The sequence below is a fragment of the Notamacropus eugenii genome, chromosome 2, assembly GCF_028372415.1.
Source record: "Notamacropus eugenii isolate mMacEug1 chromosome 2, mMacEug1.pri_v2, whole genome shotgun sequence".
Classification (NCBI taxonomy): domain Eukaryota; kingdom Metazoa; phylum Chordata; class Mammalia; order Diprotodontia; family Macropodidae; genus Notamacropus; species Notamacropus eugenii.
The window spans coordinates 406,886,818-406,906,565 of record NC_092873.1 but is presented as its reverse complement, the minus strand read 5'-3'; the positions used below and the strand labels follow the sequence as shown (position 1 = coordinate 406,906,565).

General features: G+C 39.3%; 1 protein-coding gene across 4 annotated transcripts in view; it reads right to left on the bottom strand.

Moving 5' to 3' along the window:
- KIF26B (kinesin family member 26B) overlaps window positions 1-19,748 on the bottom strand; it is a 604,324-nt gene that overhangs the window by 8,413 nt on the left and 576,163 nt on the right. The window lies entirely within an intron of this gene.

Genomic DNA, 19,748 nt, shown 5'->3' with positions numbered 1-19,748 from the left:
AGTTAAGGCATGCATTTTTAATGACTCTCTCATCAGATCACTACACTTATTCTATGTCATGGGCCATATTTGCTGTGTAGACTGGATGACCCTAACGTGCCACAATGGCCATCAGAGAATTATTTATGTTGCTTGGAGGAAAACAAATATACCAACAACTAATACTGGAGCTGTAGGTGCCTCTAAATCATACATTATTAGCTTTCACTAAGATTTTCAGACAGCACGCTCTCCCTCTAATGAAGTTAGTCATTCACTGAGACCCAAGGGAGGACAAAGAACTATAGTTGGTTCTATGGGTTAGTGGGAAGCAGAAGGATAAGACATACTTCCTAATCTCAAGGAGCTTATAGTCAAAATGGGAAGATGGAAAAATGCCTGGGAAACAACTTGAAAAGAATGATAATAAGCTATCCTTTTTATGAAAGGATGATGTTACTAAGAAACCATCTGGAAAGCACATGCTCTAAGCTATTTGGTCTGCACTGGGAGCTGTCCAACTGTCTTAGCCAAATCCCCTCATGACCAAGGACATGCATCTGCAAGACCATCTGGCTGAGGTTAGGGGATAGCCTATGGCTAAAACTCACTGGCCAACCCAAGGATTGAACCCACAACCTTGTCTTCATGAGCACAGGCCTCTGAGATGGAACTGATCAGAGGAGAGAGTCAGCAAATATGAAACCATACGGTAGAAACCAAAAGATATCATCTGGGGCTTAAGATGGAGACCCTTTGCAATGCCAAAGGAAAATAGGAGAGGAATAAGTAAGGAAAATAGAGAGTGCTTCAGTAAGAGCCTTAACTAAACTCCTTTGTGTATCATGGATATCATAGGTTGTGTGGATGAGTAAGACAAGTAGAACCAACCAACTGGAGACTGAAAATAAACAAATGCACAACCCAGGTAAAGCGTGAAGAGGCTTGAGGAAAACAAGACCTAACTGACTTATTTCCTAGTTGGTGCCTATTCCAGGATAGGCTTTAGGAAATTAGACCTGACTCAGCCAGTCAGTCTTTGTCTTTACATATGAGGCTTGAGTAATCAATACTTACTTACTTCAGGAGTAAAATGTGCCAGGCCTGGCACATAATAAGTGCTATATAAATGAGAAAGAAAGAGAAAGAAAAGAGAAAGAGAGAGAAGGAAGGGAGAAAGGAAGGGAGGGAGGGAGGGAAGGAGGAAAGAAGATTATAACTCATGGTGATTACAGAATTTTATTGCTTGATGAGACCTTAGGGAGCAGCTATACAATTCTCCTCCCTTATTAAAGCATTTTTCTTCTCAGCACTGTTGTGAAGATGATCACGTAAGGATTATTGACCCCACTTCACAGATGATACAGCTAAGGCTTGGCTAGTTTAAGTGATTTGACCAAAGCCACTCAGCTAGTTCAATAGTCATATTCTGGCTTAAAGGAAGGAGCATCAATTCCAGGAATGATTAAACAAAACTGAACAAAACACCATCACCACGTTTTTGAGTGGGCAAATCTCAAGGAATGTTCTCAGATTTATCATTAGTCATGAGTGTATAAGCATTATCTAAATGATGCCAGATTGGGAGGGATAAGGAGATGAAGGTCTGAGACTCGGTACAATCCACAGAATTTAATGAGGCTCAGCAGAGCTCTGGCCTAAGCACCATTAAACATTAGACCTTCCTTCTACCTTTCTCCCTCTGTCTTTGCACTGACTGTCCCTCATTCCCCTCCTGGTTTTCCTGTCTTTAAGGCTCAGCTCAAACCTCACCTTCTGCAGGGGACCTCTCCCTGTCCTCTCAGCTGCCAGGGTCATCTCCTCTCAGGTTACCTCCCCTCTAGGCTGTATGTATCTAGTTGTTTATATATTCCCGTGGCACAGATAGCGTGTTCACATGTGTCTCCCTTGTTAGAATGTAAAATTTGTCTGTATTTGTATTCTCAGCCCTCCATACAGCCTGAATATAATGAGTACCTAATAAATGCCGACTGAGTAGATGGGAAGTATTTGTGTGAAGTGATCGGACCAGAATGTAGATTATTGTCCACAGTGTCCACAAGGACGGTAACAATGGGAGATCAAAACAGAAAGGCAAAAATCTAGTCAATTCTAATGGTTAAAAAGAAACATTCCTCCTTTGTGTTAACAGGATTCTAGGATGTAAAGTTATAAGGAACCTCAAAAGCCATCTAAACTGCTTATTTCACTGTACAGATGAGGAAACTGAAGGTCAGGAGGGTTTATTGACTCAACCAAAATGACAGGTAATAGACATCAGAGGCAGGATTTGAACCCAGGTCCTCTGACTTAAGGGCCAGTGTTCTTATCCCTGTGACAAGCTAACGGATACCCTTTTTCAGTGTCCTGTACTTGGCAAAGGAGTTTGTTTGGGTGTCTGTTGAGTAGTGTCAGAACAAAATAAATCAATAAATTTCAAAAGATAAAGTATTGTCATAAAAGCTACAACTGTAAATTCCAAATTCTTGAGAAAGAACAATACCTGTAATAAAGATGGGTAAGCCAAACTGGTTCAATTAAAAACAAAAACAAAAAGGTCTTTATTTTCATCCAGATGGGAGGTTGTATTTGTTTTTTGTCCTAGGAAGTCATAAAGTTCTTGTTTCACTTGCCTTGACAGAAATAAAACTTTAGCCCTGCAATTCTCCAACATATGGCCCCGGAGACATAAACATGAGTGCTGAACACTGCTAAATCTTCAAATCAGAGAGGTACTTGCTGGGAAAGGGCAGTTTATATAATAATGTATAGAGTATTATGTAACAAGAGTCTTAGTCATTCAAGGCTAAGATGCTAGTTTTTCCCAGTGATCTCAAAGGAAACTTAAGACATTTCCTAGTGATTTTTAAATATTATGATATATTTTCACCAGAACTATATATAGAAGAAAGGGAATGCTGTATGCTAAAAAAGGTGGTAGAGGAACCTGAGTTCCAATCTCAGCTTTCTTATACTTACTTATTGAAGCTGGTCATATCATTTCACTTGTCAGAGTTTAGTCTACTCATAAGTAGACTAACTAGATAATTACCAAAATCTTTTCTAGCTCTAGATCCTAAGGGAACCTCTTTTCAAGTTCTATCCTTCCCTCATGCCCTTCCCTTCCCCTCCCTGAGACTGTAAGCAATCAGATATGGGCTATACATCTGCAATTTTGTAAAACATTTTCATATTAGAAATTTCGTAAGAAGACTGAAATAAAAGAAAAAAAAGAGTTAAAAATAGCATGCTTCAGTCTGTATTCAATCAATATTAGTTCTTTCTCTAGAGGTAGAAAGTATGCTTCATCATTATTCCTTAGGGATTGTCTTGGATCATTGCGTTACTGAGAATAGCAAAGTCATTCACCATTCAAACCATGTTGCTATCACTGCATACAACATTCTCCTGGTTCTGTTCACTTCATTATGCATCAGTTCATGTAAGTCTTTCCAGATTTTTCTGAAATCATCCTGTTTGTCACTTCGTATAGCACAATAATATTCCATTACGATCATATACCTGTTTGTTTAGCCATTTTCAATTGATAGGCATCCCTTTGATTTCCAATTCGTAGCCGTCACAAAAAGAGTTGTTACAAATATTTTTGTACAAATGGGTTCTTTCCCCTTTCTTCTGGATGTCTTTGGAATATAGACCTAGCAGTGGTATTTGCTGGGTCAAAGGATATTCATGGCTTTATAGCCCTTTGAGCATAGTTCCAAAACATAAAAAAAACCTCCCAAATTCTCAAACATCCTAAAAGTGGAAGAGGCTGCCTCCAAAAATAATGGAATTCTTTCATTTGGAGGTCTTCCTACTGTTATTATCTCCATTTCACAGATGAGGAAACTGAGGAAATTAAGTCATTTACCAGGGTCACGACCAATAGAATCGTGACCCAATGGAGCATAATGAAAAGTGCACTGGATTTGGAGTCATATCACCTAGATTTTAATCTCTATTTACTTGACCTTGGCCACATCACTTAATCTCTTGGGGTTGCAGGTTATTCCTCTGTAAAATGAAGGGATAGGACTCTAAATGATCCGTTCAGTCCTTCCCTGCTCTAAATCCTATCACACACATGACTGAACCCAATTTTGAACCACGCTTTCCTCGTCCAATATTCTTTCCACCATATAGTGTTGCTTCAATCACCTGACACCTATATTTGTGACTGGGGAGTTTTCTGCTCATTTCTGATGTGGAGGGGGCAGTGATGCTGCTCTCCCCTGGGAAGAAGGATGGATTTAGAAACACTGAGAGTATCCTAACATGTCTGCCCTGAAGCTGAATGGAACCTAATCTAATTTAACCATGCATTGATTAATGGTCTTCTCATTAATTTGAGCAAAGAAGGTGGGTTTGCCTGGACAGGACTTCGGTAGCTTTTGCTCCTATCACTTAAGGCATCTAGTTATCTGATTGTGTATTAAAGGGGATGAAGATGAAGTTCCATCCAATAGAGAATTTTACTGTGAATCAAGTGGAATCTTGCTTTTCTACAATAACAAGCAGGCCTGAAGATTTTTTTTTATTTTGTTTCAACAACATGTACATTTTTTGCTTCAAAAACACTTGGTGGATGGCTTATATTTCTTACTGTGATTTATGAGGTTGGAGGCTCTAATCCTTATGATGTCATAGATTGAGCACTGGGATAGAAGGACATACTGCTGACTATCGTGGGTCTTAAACAAAGTGGTTTTCTTAGGAGTAGGCAAAGAAGCTAGAAGGATGCCTTCCTCTTCATGACATCCTCCCTTCCCTTTCCCATCAATTCCTCTTTCCCAGACAGAGTGGGTCCTTCCCACTGAGTACTGAGGATCTGAGAATCATCTGTCCAGGCATCCTTATCCTCCAACCAAAGAAAAGGATTGGGTTCCTTTTCCATTTCAACAGGTCTATAGACTGATAAAGAAATCTAAACTATGGAAAATGTCACAGCTTAATGAAAAGGAGCCAGAGTTGTTAGATATAAGGCAAAGTGAGAAAAAAACCTATACCACCATTTTATCTGTCTAGATTTTAAAAATTTTAGATTATTATGGCTAGAAGGGATCTTAAAATAAGCTAATACAGAGGTTTTTAGCCTGGGGTCCCCAGACCTCCCAGAGGATAGATTTCAGGAGAACTGTGAACTTACATAGGAAAAAAATCCTATTTTTATTTTCGCTAATCTCTAAATAAAATTTAATATTTGCTTCAATTATTTAAAAACATTCTGAGGAGTCCACAGGCTTCACCAGACTGTTAAAGAGGTCGATGACCCCTTCAGAAGTTTAAAAATGCCTGATCTAATGCAATCCCTTAATTTTGTTGTTTTTTAGTCATTTCAGTAGTATCTGATTTTTTGTGACCCCATTTGAGGTTTCTGGGCCAAGATTCTGGGGTGATTTGCCGTTTTCTTTTCCAACTCATTTTCCAGATGAGGAAATTGAGGCAAATGGGGTTAAGTAACTTGCCCAGGGTAATTATTACTATGTCACAATATTATTATTACTATCTTAATATAATTCTAAATTGCTTAGAAGAATGGTTAGATGATTTCACAGCTCCACCAGCAGTATATCAGTATAACAATCTTTCTGCATCTCACAACTTATTACTATTGCTAATATATCGTATTGGAAGAGAAGGCTCTCATCATCGTCATCATCATCATGTGACATTTATATAGAGTTTACTGTGTAATAGGTACTATGCTAAGCGCTAAACAGTTATTATCTCATTTGATCTTCATAACTACCTGGGGAGGTAATAACAATAATGAAGATGATATAGCGCTTACCATGTGCCAGGCTCTGTGCTAAGTGCTTTATAATCATTATCTCATTTGGTCCTCATAATACCTCTGAAAGGTATGTACTATTACTATCCCCACTTTACAGATAAGGAAAAAGAAACAGAGAGGATCAGTGACTTGTGCAGTGTTACACATCTATTAAAGTGTCTACAGTGAGATTTGAACTCAAGTCTTCTGACCCCAAGCCCAGTGCTCCTAGATTGTTAAATTAAAAACTTTTTTGATCCATAGATTCCACTAGTGGGCATATACCCCCAAGAAGGCCAATGGCAAAAAGGAAAGAAGGAAAGGAAAGGAAAGAAAAGGGAAGGGAAGGGAAGGGAAGGGAAGGGAAGGGAAGGGAAGGGAAGGGAAGGGAAGGGAAGGGAAAGGAAAGGAAGGGAAGGGAAGGGAAGGGAAGGGAAGGGAAGGGAAGGGAAGGAAAGGAAAGGAGAAAGATTTTATATACTTTGAGAAGTTCATAGCAGCATGTTTCATATAGCAAAGAACTGGAAACAAAGTAGATGTCCACTGACTGGGAAATGGTTAGACAACTTGTAAATGAATGTAATGTGATCTTACTGTGCTGTAAGAAGCTATAACTATGATGAACACTGAGAATCAAAAGACGACTTTTATGAACTGATGGAAAGCAAGCAGAACCAGGAAAACAATAAACACCATTATCATGTGGATGTAAGTAGCAAGAACAAAAAAGAAACTGAATATTGTGAAATTATAACAAACTTCTTATTTACATTTAGTTTATATATGCATATATAAATTACAATGAAAATTATTAAATGATATGACTTCAACATGACCAATGCTGGCTCTAAAAAAAGGGATAGGAAAATATACCTCCTTACCCTTCCTGGGTAGAGGGCCAGGGGTGCGGAATACGACACGAAATACTAGCTTATGTGTTGCCTGGTTTTGCTGAGTTTTGTTTTCTTTTTCAATTCTTTGTCCTGAAGGCTGACTCCCTGAAGTGGGAAGGTAGAGGGCTACATTGGGGAATGTGGGTGATTTAAAAACAAAATAGACAAATGAAATTTTTACACCAAGAATAAGAGAATAATAGCTCAATCAGTAGAACAGATTGCAGTTTATAAGCCAATATCAATAATAATGCTCTAAAGTTAAACCACTCAGTGATGCGGGATTTACAGATGAGAAAATGGAAGCTGAGAGAGTCATGCAAATAGTAAGTGGAAGAGCAGAGAGACAGATGGCAGGTCTTGTGGTCCTTATATAGGCTGTTCCTCATTCCTGGAATGTACCCCCCTCCTATCCCACCCTGCCCCCCAAACTCTAAGAATCCTTAGATTCTCATAGCTCATGTACTTCCATTTCTGGGAAACCCTCCTTGATCTCCGTTACTGGTGGTATTAGGGTTCTTTTCTTTCTAAAATGATTTTGTATTCTCTCAACTGGAAAAATGTTGGTCTCCTTCAGTAGAATGTAAGTTCCTTGAATGTAGGGGCTAATTTTTGTTTTGTTTGTATCTTCAGTGCCTAGTACAGTCCCTTAAATACAGAAGGCACTTAGAAAGTATTGGATTGGGCTTAGTGCTTATTCATGGAGATTTACAGACTCCCAGTAGGGCTATCCAGGGCAGCTAGGTGGTACAGTACATAGAGTCTGGAGTCAGGAAGATCGGAGTCAAAGCCAGCCTCAGACACTTACTAGTTGTGTGACCCTGGGCAAGTCATTTAACCTTGTTTGCCCCAGTTTCCTCTTCTGTAAAATGAGATGGAGAAGGAAATAGCAAACCATTCTGGTATCTTTGCCAAGAAAACCCCAAATATGGTCATGAAGAATAGGACACAACTGAAATGACTGAACGACAAAAACAATAGTGGGGCTATCCAAGGACAAGATCATGAAACTGAAGCTTTTCAAGCATGTAGAGATGCTCCAGAAGGTAAAACTAGAATTGCTTCCCCTGAACCATGAAGGGGCAGTGGAGGTCTTGGAATCTTATCAGAAAGTAATCTAAATGTTAACTAATACAAAATCAAATTCTGCAAACAGTGCACTTTCCCAGATATGAAGCAAATGATACTGCAATGATTCAATGCTCTGGAGCGTGTGGAGGAGATAAGGGGAATTACAAAAGGGAATTCAGACAGGAAAAAAAATCACCAGTGTTTCTCCAAGGCTGACTAGGGCAGAGGATACCCTGATTTTTGATAACTAATTCAAATACTCCAAAAAAAATGTCCTCAGTATATAAAAAAGTGATTTTCATCAGCCTACTGTGGTTTGAGAGAATGTGTCCCTAAAGACTAGATAATCCCCTGGGCTCGAATCTTAATTAAGAAAAACAAAACAAAACACTTCAGTGGCACAGAAAAGCAAGATGAGAGCAGACAGCAACTGACAGGCAAGGACAGGAGAGAAGGGAAGGAACAAGGAGTTGCTGACAGGTTCTTTTTCTCCTTCCTCACAAAAGTTTCTAAGCATAACATATGAAGAAATAAAGGATATTATTATAAACTATTTGCCTAGCCATATGCCAAACAAAATCGACAACTTAAACAAAATGGTTGAGTATTTCTAGAAATGACTGTAAATATTATCAGAAGAGCTTCTTACTGATAACATTTGGGTCTGGTTACTGTCTTCATCAGGGTATTGGAAAGAATCTCTCATTGCAGATTACGCAGATTACCTGAACAAACTGTCTAGAAAAGGTTTCTTGAAAACCCTATTATAAAGAGCACCCCATCTATAGCTCTTGCACAACAAACAAGTGGTTAGTAGTGAGAGTCAGTAGGAAGAACCACAAAGAACTGAAGTATTTCATCAGGTATAAAGGGACTAGGGAAATGTCTTGGTGGCTTGAAGAGATGATGCTTTGTCTGTGTTTCAGAACGAATTAACAACTTCTTTCTTGTAGGTAGGGGCAGCCAGGTGGTGTCATGGATAGAATGCTAGGCCTGGACTCAGTAAGACATAAGTTCAAATCCAGCCTCTGATACTTAGTAGCCATGTGACCCTGGCCAAGTCACTTAACCCTGTTTGCCTCAGTTTCCTAATCTGGAAAATAAGCTGGAGAAGGAAATAACAAACCACTCCAGTACCTTTGCCCTAGGTTAAATATCCCCAGTTCCTCCAACTGATTCTATAAAGCATGATTTCAAGTACCCTCACCATCTAGACACCCATCCTGCCTTAGATATGTTACTAGCTTGATACTGACATCTCCAGACATCCACCCTTTCCACAAGTGGTCCCTCCTGTCTGGATTGTACTCCCTCCTCTCCTCTACCTCATAGCATCCCTAGCTTCCATCAAAGTCCACCTCAGATGCCACAACCTCCTACATGCAGCCTTTCCTGATCCCCTCGTTATTAGTGGTTTCTCCATCTTGTAATAACTGCTTTATTTTTATATACTTTAGAGTAACTTACCTGTAGGTATGTTATACTCATCCTCCCTCTGCCAATAGGAAGTAAGCTCTATGAGAGCTTATTTTTGTCTCTGATTCTTTAGTGCCCAGCTCAGTCCTCGGCAGGTAAGCATTTAAAAATGTCTGTTGAAAGCAACAAGTCAACCTGCATTTATGAAGGGCCTGTAGCATGCCAGGCACCATGCTTAAGTACACAAAAAAAGAAAGATAGTTCCTGCCTTCCGAGAGTTTACATTTTAATAGGTGAAGATAACACTCTAAAGGAAGTTAAAAAGTGGGGAAGGGGAGGAGAGATTAAGATACTAAAGTGAGGGCACAGTATTTCAAAAATATACATTGGATTAAATTAATATTTGGTCTATTGGTAATATCTGACTAAATCACGCATACTGAATATAGTGCCTTCCATATAACTGTCAGCCACTGGTTCTCTTCCCACAGAATGAACCGAAGGCTCAGTCTGACCATGAGAAAGTCAAATGCATTTTTACAGAAAAAAAAATGCTCACTTGGGCCCCTCTCAACACAAGATATGCTATATGAAATGACCTCGCCTTGGCCTGGGAAAATCAATGCTGCTATTTCAATGAACCTCATCACAAAGTCCCCATCCCCCCATCACATACACATGTATACCCACATCCACACCCACACACTCAGCATTTGAGCTATTTTCTCTCTCCCTGTCATATATTAAAAGGGGTCACTGACACACCATAATGCATCTTACAGTCTTAGCTGACACATCAATGGCTCCAGCTGAGATCAGCTCTGGTCTATGGAGGGTCACTTTTAGCAGGGTTGTTCCCAAGCGGAAACCCAGGTGCCAGTTTTAGAGATACCTTCCATTCAGATGCCCAAGACACATTCCAGAATTTTGAACCTTGGGGCTTTAGATGGTTCAATGTAAAAGGAATTCTCAAGCAGTCTCATGTCTTGCCTCCCCAAAACTCTCTGCATCAATGGTTCCTCTCTTGATTTCAATCCTGACCCCAAACATCAAACAGAAAAACTAAAGAGTCTCAGGCTTATAGAATGTCTGAGATACAGAGCAAAGGGTTTGGAGTCAGGGGACCTGACAATGAATCTCAGTTCTGCCATTTGCTCTGGGTATGTCCATGGGCAAGTCATTTCACTTTTTCAAGCCTCAATTTCTTGATCTGTAAAATGAGAGGGAGAAAAGGCGGGTGGACTAGATGACTTCTGAGGCCTTTTCCAGCTCTAAATCTATAATCCTGTGCAGAAGATCTTAGAACCCATCAAGTCTCAGAGAGATTGTGACTTGCTTATGGTCACAGAACCATAGAATCTTATAATGTTAGGGCTTGGAAGTAACATAAGAATCCATCTAAATCAAGCTTGAAACATAAGAATTCAACTAAGTCAAGTTCAAGCTCTTCATTTTAGAGATGAAATGAGAAAGAGGAAGTGATTTGACTTAAAGGACACAGCTAGTTAGTGGCTGGGCTCACACTAGAAACCAGTACTTCTGACCGCTAATCCTCTTTCCCTGCAGGGTCCTCCCTTTCTTCTCTTTCCTTTGTTTGTGCCTTCTGGAGCCTCAGTTCTATTGGTAACAAATTATCCTTCTTGTTAGACCCAGGTGTGTGCACATGTTATTTCACCTGAGAGAGTATAAGCTTCTTCAAAGCAGGGATGATTTCACTTTTTTTTATATCCCTAAAACCTACCACTGTACCTGGCAAATGGGAGGAGCTTAATAAATGTTTCTTAAAATCCTAATGTACAAAACAAGCTGATAGAGTCCTGGTGTATTGAACGTAGAGATGGAACACTTTGGTTCAAATGGTGGACTGAATGATTTTCACTGGTAGAGGGAATTCCTGGACTTCTGGGATCTGACTCCAGGCCCAGGACTCTATCCACTGAATCATGGAGCCGTGTGTATGTATATATATTTTTGTACACATACATCTTGTTGTTTAGTCATTTCCAACTCTTTGTGACCCCATTTAGGGTTTTCTTGGCAAAGATATGGAGTGGTTTTCCATTTCCCTCTCCAGATCATTTTATAGATGAGGAAACTGAGGCAAATAGGGTTAAGTAACTTGCCCAGAGTCATATAACTATTAAGTGTCTGAGGCTAGATTTTAATCCATGTCTTCCTAACTCCAGGACTGAAGCTCTATCTACAGCTACATCTGGCTGCCTATACACACATATATGTTTATGTTATATTATATGTAATACATATACATGTGTGTGCACACACAAATATATGTGCCATATGTGTAACATGTATACATATGTATATGCCTGTGGTGTGTAAAGTATATTTATACACACATATGCATATATATGTGATGTACATTATACACATTTGTGTAGTATGTATATATACATATATTGATGCGTATAAATGTATATACCCACATATTTAAGTTCTGAATGGAAGTTTAAAAAGTCCCCCTGAACGGGTAGAGAAAAAGGAACAGAGCCATGGAAATGATCCTTCAGTTCCATATGGTCCTCTTTCCTGGTAATATTTTGATTCTTTCTTTTTCCATCTGCCCCAGTATAAGCTCACCCCTGTGATGGAAGCAGTATATTCTTTTCCCTCTGCCACTGAATTTTGTAACAAGACAGACTTGGCCTTGGGAGAGGCTTGATGGACCATCTTATCCACTCCAGTCATTTTATAGATGATCTAGAAAGGTCAAGTGACTTGTCTATGGTCACACAGCTGACAGTGACGATTTGGATCCAGCTCCTCTAATTGTATATCCCAGTTTCTTTCTGGGACCCCCCAGGTGGCCCTTTGTACTGTTACTGGCTCCTTATTTATCTTGCTTCTGGGATGATATTCCCTGAAAATACATGCCAGCATGTGGCTTTCTTTCCTTCTGGCACATTTGTGACAATGACTCCCAGATCTTCTTCTTTCACTAAGAAGATGGCAGATGCCTGAGAAGATGAACCAAATACTAGAATGTTGGCAGACAAGATGGTGCTGAGCCACTGCTGGTGCAAATTGGCTGTCAATATTGACTCCAAGGTCTACGAGCTAGCCCATGGATTCAGACTTCTTTACACAGGATTTAGAGTCTGGCCATTACTAACTGATAGCTAGACCCGAAAAACTAGGGTCTCTATTTTCTTGATGAAACCAGTCTTTATTATATTTCAGTTTTACCCAGGATCCCTTGCCTCTCAATCCTCTAGTTTACTTTCTTTTCTAAAAATGCATTTCCTACAAACAGGGCTGGCCTTTTGAATAAGCAATAGAGAAGACAGTCATCTCCATGGTTACTGGAGGAACATTGGAAATCCCTTCTTTCCTTCCAAAATAATTCCCCAACAATTTTGTTAGGGTGTTTGAAATTCTATTACAAGAGACAATTCCTTTAGCTCTTTCTTAGAGTCTCAAAGGTCTTCAAGAATTCACTAATTAATTGCAAACACCCCTGGAAAGGTATCAACGTTGGCAGCTAGGTGGTGCCCCAGTGCACAAAGTTCTAGAATCTAGTTTAGGGGATGTCTATCCATTGAGGAATGACTGAACAAGTTATAGTATATGACGGTGATGGAGTACTACTGTGCTATAAGGAATGACGAGCAGGATGGTTTCAGAAAAACCTGAGAAGATACATATGAACTGATACAATGTGAAGTAAGCAGAATAAGGAGAACATTTTACACGATAACAGCAATTCTATACAATGATCAATTGTGAATGACAGAGGTACTCTAATCAATACAATAATCCAAGACCATTCCAAAGATCTCATGATGAAAAATGCTCTCCAGAGAGAGAAAGGATGAACTCTGAGGGCCGACTGAAGCATCCTTTTTTAATTTACTTTATTTTTCTTGCTCTTTTTGCAACTTGGCTAATATGTAAATAAATTCTGCATGACTTCACATGTCTAATGGATACCATATTGCTTGAATTTTGAGTGGGTAGGAGAGAGGCTGGAGGAAGGGAGAGAATTTGGACTTCAAATATTTTTTAAGTGTTAAAAATAAATAAAAATAATTCGACCTCAGACACTAGTTATGTGACCATGGGCAAGACCCTTAACTTCTATCTGACTTGTTTCCTCAATTGTAAAATGGGGGGTAGGGGGAAAGGGGTAATAATAATAGTATTTATCTCCCAGGACTGTTGCAAGGATTACCTCCTAGGGCTGTTGTAAGGATCGAATGAGATAATATTCATAAAGTGCTGAGCTAAGTACCTGGGACATAATAGGTGCTTAATAAATGCTGGTTTCCTTCCTTCCTTAAGTTAATTAGCTAAGGGGTTTAGTGGAAGGATTGATGGATAGCAACGAATGGGCTAAAGTGATGAATCTGGAAGATAGGGTTGATGTAAGGAATATATTAAAAGAGATTTAGAGCTGAAAGGGACCTTAGAAAGTCATTTCTAATTTTACAGATGAGGAAACTGAGGCACAGAAAATAACTATTTAAATGCTTATTTCCTCAGGCACATGAAAGGTACTATATATAAATGCTTATTCCCTTAAGTGATTTGCCCAGGTAATAAGTGAGGTAGGATGTGAACCCAGTTCTTCCTGACTCCAAGTCCAGTATCTTGTCCACCATATTATGATTAGAAGGCACTAAAGACTTCCTAATTCTAGAATCAGAGGATACGAGTTCAAATCCTCATTCTGACATGTGATCTTAGACAAATCCCATAACTTCCTGTTCTTCATGTGTAAAATGAGAGGCCTCCGTGATCCTTCAAACTCTCTATCTATATAGAAGTATCTAAACTTGGAGTCAGAAAGTCATGTGTTCAAATCCTGCTTCATTCAGTTCCTGGATGTATAAACCTGGGTAGCTTCAATTTCTTCATCTGAAAAATGGAAGTGAAGGGGGGAATGGGGATAGGACGGTGACAGTGGATTTGCTGGCCTCTAAGGTCCCTTTCAACTCTGATTCTAAAAGATCTACATTCCTTTGGCCTCAGAATAATTCTGTGAGGTATTATTATTATTACAGGTATTATCATCTCCATTTTTATATACGAAGAAACAGAGACGGAACGGATAAATGACTTGTCTGGAGTCAGACAGCTAAGAAGTACCAGAAGCATCTAGCTATGACTCTGAGAAGGCCTATCAATGACCTCCAAGGAAATGCCTCCAGGACCAGGAGGCTTGCCTTTTTATTTAAACTCAATCTCTCTTGACAGAATTTCAACTAATTGGGTTTTTTTTCCCTCTTATTTTTCCTTCTGCGGTCATCTTTCCCATCCCAAAGTAACCCTAGGGACCCCAAAGTCCCTAAGATGAGTATGTACAGTGAAGAAAGCACAGTCTACATATTTAGGTCTGTGTTCTTTCTGGGGAATAAAGCCATCAGGTTTTTTCTTTTCTTTTATTAAAGAGAAAGAATCAGTGAATGTTTTGTACTTATTTATAAGGATACCTCAAATCCATGAACACAATGAGATCATTCTTTAGCCTTTTTGTCTTTGACATGATTTCACGTCTTCTTAAACTTTTCCTCATGAGTTTTAAAGTGTTGGCTATTTTTCTTAATCAGCTAAAGCACAGCTTCTAGATGAAGTCTTTCCTGACCCCCTTACCTGCCCCCACCCCCGCTCCCCCCCTCAACTCCTAGTGACTTCCTTTTAGTTTCACATAACAGCACATGCCCAAACTATGTCTACAGATTTACTAGAGCCGTGTCACTACAATCTCATTTTGTGAGCCTGGCCAGACTCCTGTTTGAAGGCTAGAAAACCTTTTCCCTCTCTGATCTACAAAATCAATTCCCTTTTCTCTCTGGACTCCATGCTTCCCTTATTCCTATTTATTTTTCATTTTTAAATGTCCTCCTTGGTTTGTTTACCTGATGCGCATTTTGTATATAAATGGAATTTTGTGTGTGGGTGTGGGTATGGGTGGATATACACACACACACAAAGACTTTCTTCACTGATAGAATGTAAGATCTTTGAAGGCAGGAACTCTTTCCTTTTTTTGTCTTTCCATTCCAGTGACTAGCATGGTATCTGGCACACAGCAGGGGCTTAATAAATGCCTGTGGGTTGATTGGTTGGTTTAGACACTGCAGTAGCTTTTAGTTGCCATGAGGAATTCTAGCGAAGAGGAAGCTAACATAGAGAGGGGAGCTAGGAAACAAAGCTTTGCCAGAAAGCTCCAGTAAATGTGACCTTGGTTTTTATCTATTTTATGATCACTAGCTAGCCCTTTATATCAGCTACCTGTTAAGAACATGCATTCCTTTGGTTATATGGACTTCTAGGAAGGAGACTGTGGATGGGGTGCACAGGTGCACATACATGCACACACCTCCCTCTGGAAAAGCCATTTGAAATTCTTAACGCACACCTTTCATGTTCAAGAACCAAACATTCAATTCAAAGCACTTATTAAGCACCTACTGTAGTGGTAGAAGACACTGTGCTAGGCAATGGAAAGAAAAGAACAAAAATCTTTCTAGACTCAAGGAGAGTATATTCTACTGAGGCAGGGGGAGGGAGATATATTACTTACAAAGATAAATAAAACATAATTTGAAGAAAGAGAATTAACAAGTGGGGTAGGAGGACAATAGGAAAAGCTTCATCTAGTAGGTGGCACCTAAGTTGAGAAACTAAGGTTTCTAAGAGATAATGGAGTGCACTGGCTCCAGGCATGCAGCACAGTTTATGCAAAGTCATGGAGGTGGAAGAAACAACGGTGATTTTTGTCTGACTCTTGAGATCTTTCACGATCTAGGTTCATATGAATGACTCTCTCACTGTACCCAACATGAACCCTCCATTTTAGGCAGTATAGTCTCCTCACTTTGTTGTCCTATCTGCCATGATTTTCCTACCTCCATTCCTTTGCTCATGATTTCCCAAAGCCTGCAATGTCTTAATCCCTCTTCTCTGCTGGTCCCAATCCTATCGGTCTTACAAAGTCCAGCTCAAATGTCCTACATTCTCCATAGCATCTTCTCTGTAAAAGGAGGAAGCTAGGGGGTACAGTAGATAGACTCTATCTGATAGTGTTGGGCCTGGAGTCTGGAAGAACTGAGCTCAAATCTGGCCACAGACACATATTAACTGTGTGACACTGGCAAGTCACTTAACATCATCTGCCTCAGTTTCCTCATCTATAAAATGAGCTGGAGAAGAAAATGGCAAACCATTCCAGAATCTCTGCCAAAACAGGGTCACCATGACTAAAAACAACTCAACAACAACAATAAACTTTTAGCACAGGGACAATATTTCATACTTCTCTTTCATCTCCCACAGCAGCACAGTGCTGAGAACATAGTAGATATTTAATTTTTTGAAAATTACTGATTAACTGAAAACATTTATTGGTGGTGATACTACAGTATCTTTATATTCATCCTATATTTTATCAGAGGTTAAATAAGCATGCTTCTCAATTTGGAGATGATGTCAATCTAGGAAAGAAGTTAATTCTCTAGATGACAGAATCAAAATCCCAAAAGATCTTAGGCTAGAATGATGATCCCATCATCTGATGAGATGAAACTAACAAATATAAAGTCTTAGTCTCAGGTTCAAGAATCCAACTTCACAAGTACAAAAAGAGAGCCATGTATGGCAAGACATCAATTCATATAAAAAAATCTGAGGATTTTACTGAATTTCAAGCTCCGTTTGAGTCAAAAATATAATACAGCCAAAATAGCTTAATGTAATGGCATCATGTCTAGAATGAGGGAGGTGATATTCCCTTTGTACTCTGCCCTGATCAGACCACATTTGGAGCATGCCATTCAATTTTGGATGCCACACACAATAAATTGGAGAGTCCCTAGAGTAAGGTGGCAGGATGGGAAAGGACTGTAAGATCATGCCATATGAGGACTGGCAGAAGTACTCTGGAATGTTCTGCCCAGAAAAAGAGAAGATTTATAGGGAAGAGAGAAACATGATAGCTCTTTTCAAGTACTGGAGTGGTAGAGGGATTAGACTCACTCTGCTTGGACCCAGAGGGTAGAATTAGAAACAGTGGGTAGAAAGTGCAAAGAGATAGATTTTAACTTGATATAAGGGGGGAAGGGATTCTAACTAATAATTAGAACAATCCAAAGAAGGAATGGGCTGCCTTGGGAAACAGTGCATTCCCCCTCAAGCAAAGGCTAGATGATTATGTTAGCTGGTAGAGAGTATGTTATAAACTAGAACATCTGGTCTATGTTAAGGCCCATAACAAAGGCTCAATAATCAAGTATATTGTAGAGAACATTCTTATGCAAGTCTGAGTTGAACTAGGTGGTCTCTGAGGTCCTTTCCAACTCTGAGATTCTGTGATGCTTAATTCATACATTCAGCTAAAAAATAAGATTCTGAGAATGGAAACAAGTATATATACTTCGATGCCAGAAAGAGCAAGGTAACATTTAATTAGGCTGACAATGCCATTTTGATTGCATTGTAATAAATGCATTGCACCTATAACTCATGTCATGATAAGAAGGACCTGGGTACACTTTGGGCAACTTCTCCCTTATCTGGGCTCGTTGTCACACAGATGATCCGTAGAATTTCAATGATCTGGGTGCAGAGGTCCCTTCCAAATGTAAGTCCTATGAATCTGGAATTTTGTGGAGGATAACCTGCTACGGTTAGTTTTACAATGATTTTGTTACTTTCACTGTTGATAATAATTCACCTTTAACCAAGGGTTGTATTCTCTCTCCACTTGTGCCATTCAATCTCGGCTCTTCACAAATCTTAAAGCAACAACCACAAATGCTAAGATCGTACAAATTCTTAACAAAAATAATCTAAAGAAGGGCAGTGCCTGTGTGTTTCTTTGTTGTTTCCATCCCCTACTCCTTCAACAAGAAATTTGTGAAATCTAACCATGAAGCTAGGAATTCCCTTTCAAGAGTTTTATGGTACCTCTTAAAGAAGCCATTGCTGATTTATGCTGATCACACACGACAGCTAACATTTCTGTTAATAATAATCATAAATAAGCCAGACAAGGTCACCTAACCTGAAATGAGCACATCTCCACTGCCATATCCATTCTATAGTGGGCTGGATCTATGGCAGATGATCAGGAAAGGTCTAATGCTTCTGACACTGTATAGTTAAACAACATCCTACCTCTAGGACTGGCTCTGGCTTCTTGAAATTATCCACATAAGTGTGTGCATGTCTTTATACACACCCACATACATGCACAACCTAATTTATGTTTCTCTAACACCAAAATATTTATAGTAGGCCTTTTTTGTGGCAAAGAAATGGAAACAAAGTAGATGCCCATCGAACTGAGTAATGGCTAAAGAAATTATGATTCAGGAATGGAATGTGCCAGAAAAACACTGAACATGAAGAATGCAGAAGCATGAATAAGGTACAGGAAGTAAAATAAGCAGATCCATAAAAACAATATGGATGCTGGCTATAACAATGTAAATGGAAGAAAGAACAACAAAGAACTCTGAATGCAATGTATAACAAGTCTAAGTTTAGAACAAGATACTTCAGATCACAATAAGCTCTAAATGGATAGCGGACCTGGATGTAAAAGGTCACCTCGTAAACAAATCAGAAGAGCAGGGAAGGAGGTACCTTTCACAAATATGGGGAGAGGAAGAGTTCTTGACTGAAGAAGGGGCAGAAAAGATTAAAGAAGATAAAATGAACAATTTTGATTACATAAAATTGAAAATATTTCGCAAAAACAAGACCAATACGGTTAGAATTCAAAGGGCAACAGCTAACTTAAAGAAAAAAAAACTTTTACAAAGATTTTTTGATAAAGATCTGATATCTAACTGATAAAAATATATAAAAACAGGAATCATTCAAATAAAGGATATGAACAGGAAGTTCTCAATGAAAGAAATCCAAGCTACCAGTAGCCATGGGGGACAAGGGGGGAAATGCTACATATCATATGGAAATGCAAATAAATTTAAACAACTCTGAGGTTCTGCCTCACACTCATCAGATATGCAAAGATGACAAGAATGGGAAATCACAATTGTTGGAGGGTGTATGGAAAGACAGACACACTATTATCACATTGTTGGTGGAGCTATAAAGTAGTCTAAAAAAATCACTATACGTTTGATCCAGTGATAATGAATACTGGGCACAGATTCCAAAAAGATCAAAGACAGATGTAAAGGAGCCTTATGTACAGAAATATTCAGAGAATATTTGGTTGTTACAAAGAATAGGAAGCTAAGGAAGCATCCGTTAAATGGAAAATGGCTGAAGAAACTGTGGCACATGAATGTAATCTTTGTGTCTGCATCTCTGCCTGGTTTTGCCTCCACAGAGTAAGATGCCAATGCCCCTTCTGGGCCATGCTCATCATTTCTAATCTCATCATCATTCTGCTAACGCAAGCTGGGATGCCATCACCCTAGCCTCCTCTCCTCTCTGACTGGAGGGTCAGAGGGTGAAGGATCAAAGTCCTCCCAAAGCCCTCCTTTGTACAAGGCAGAAATTGGACTTGCAGCTCACTCCATTTTGCATCTGCAGCTCTGGGTTTCAACACCAGGAAACAAGATGACCCCTAGGGTCTCCCTAACGTTTCCAGCCTCTCTCTACCTTTGTGTTGTCCTCCC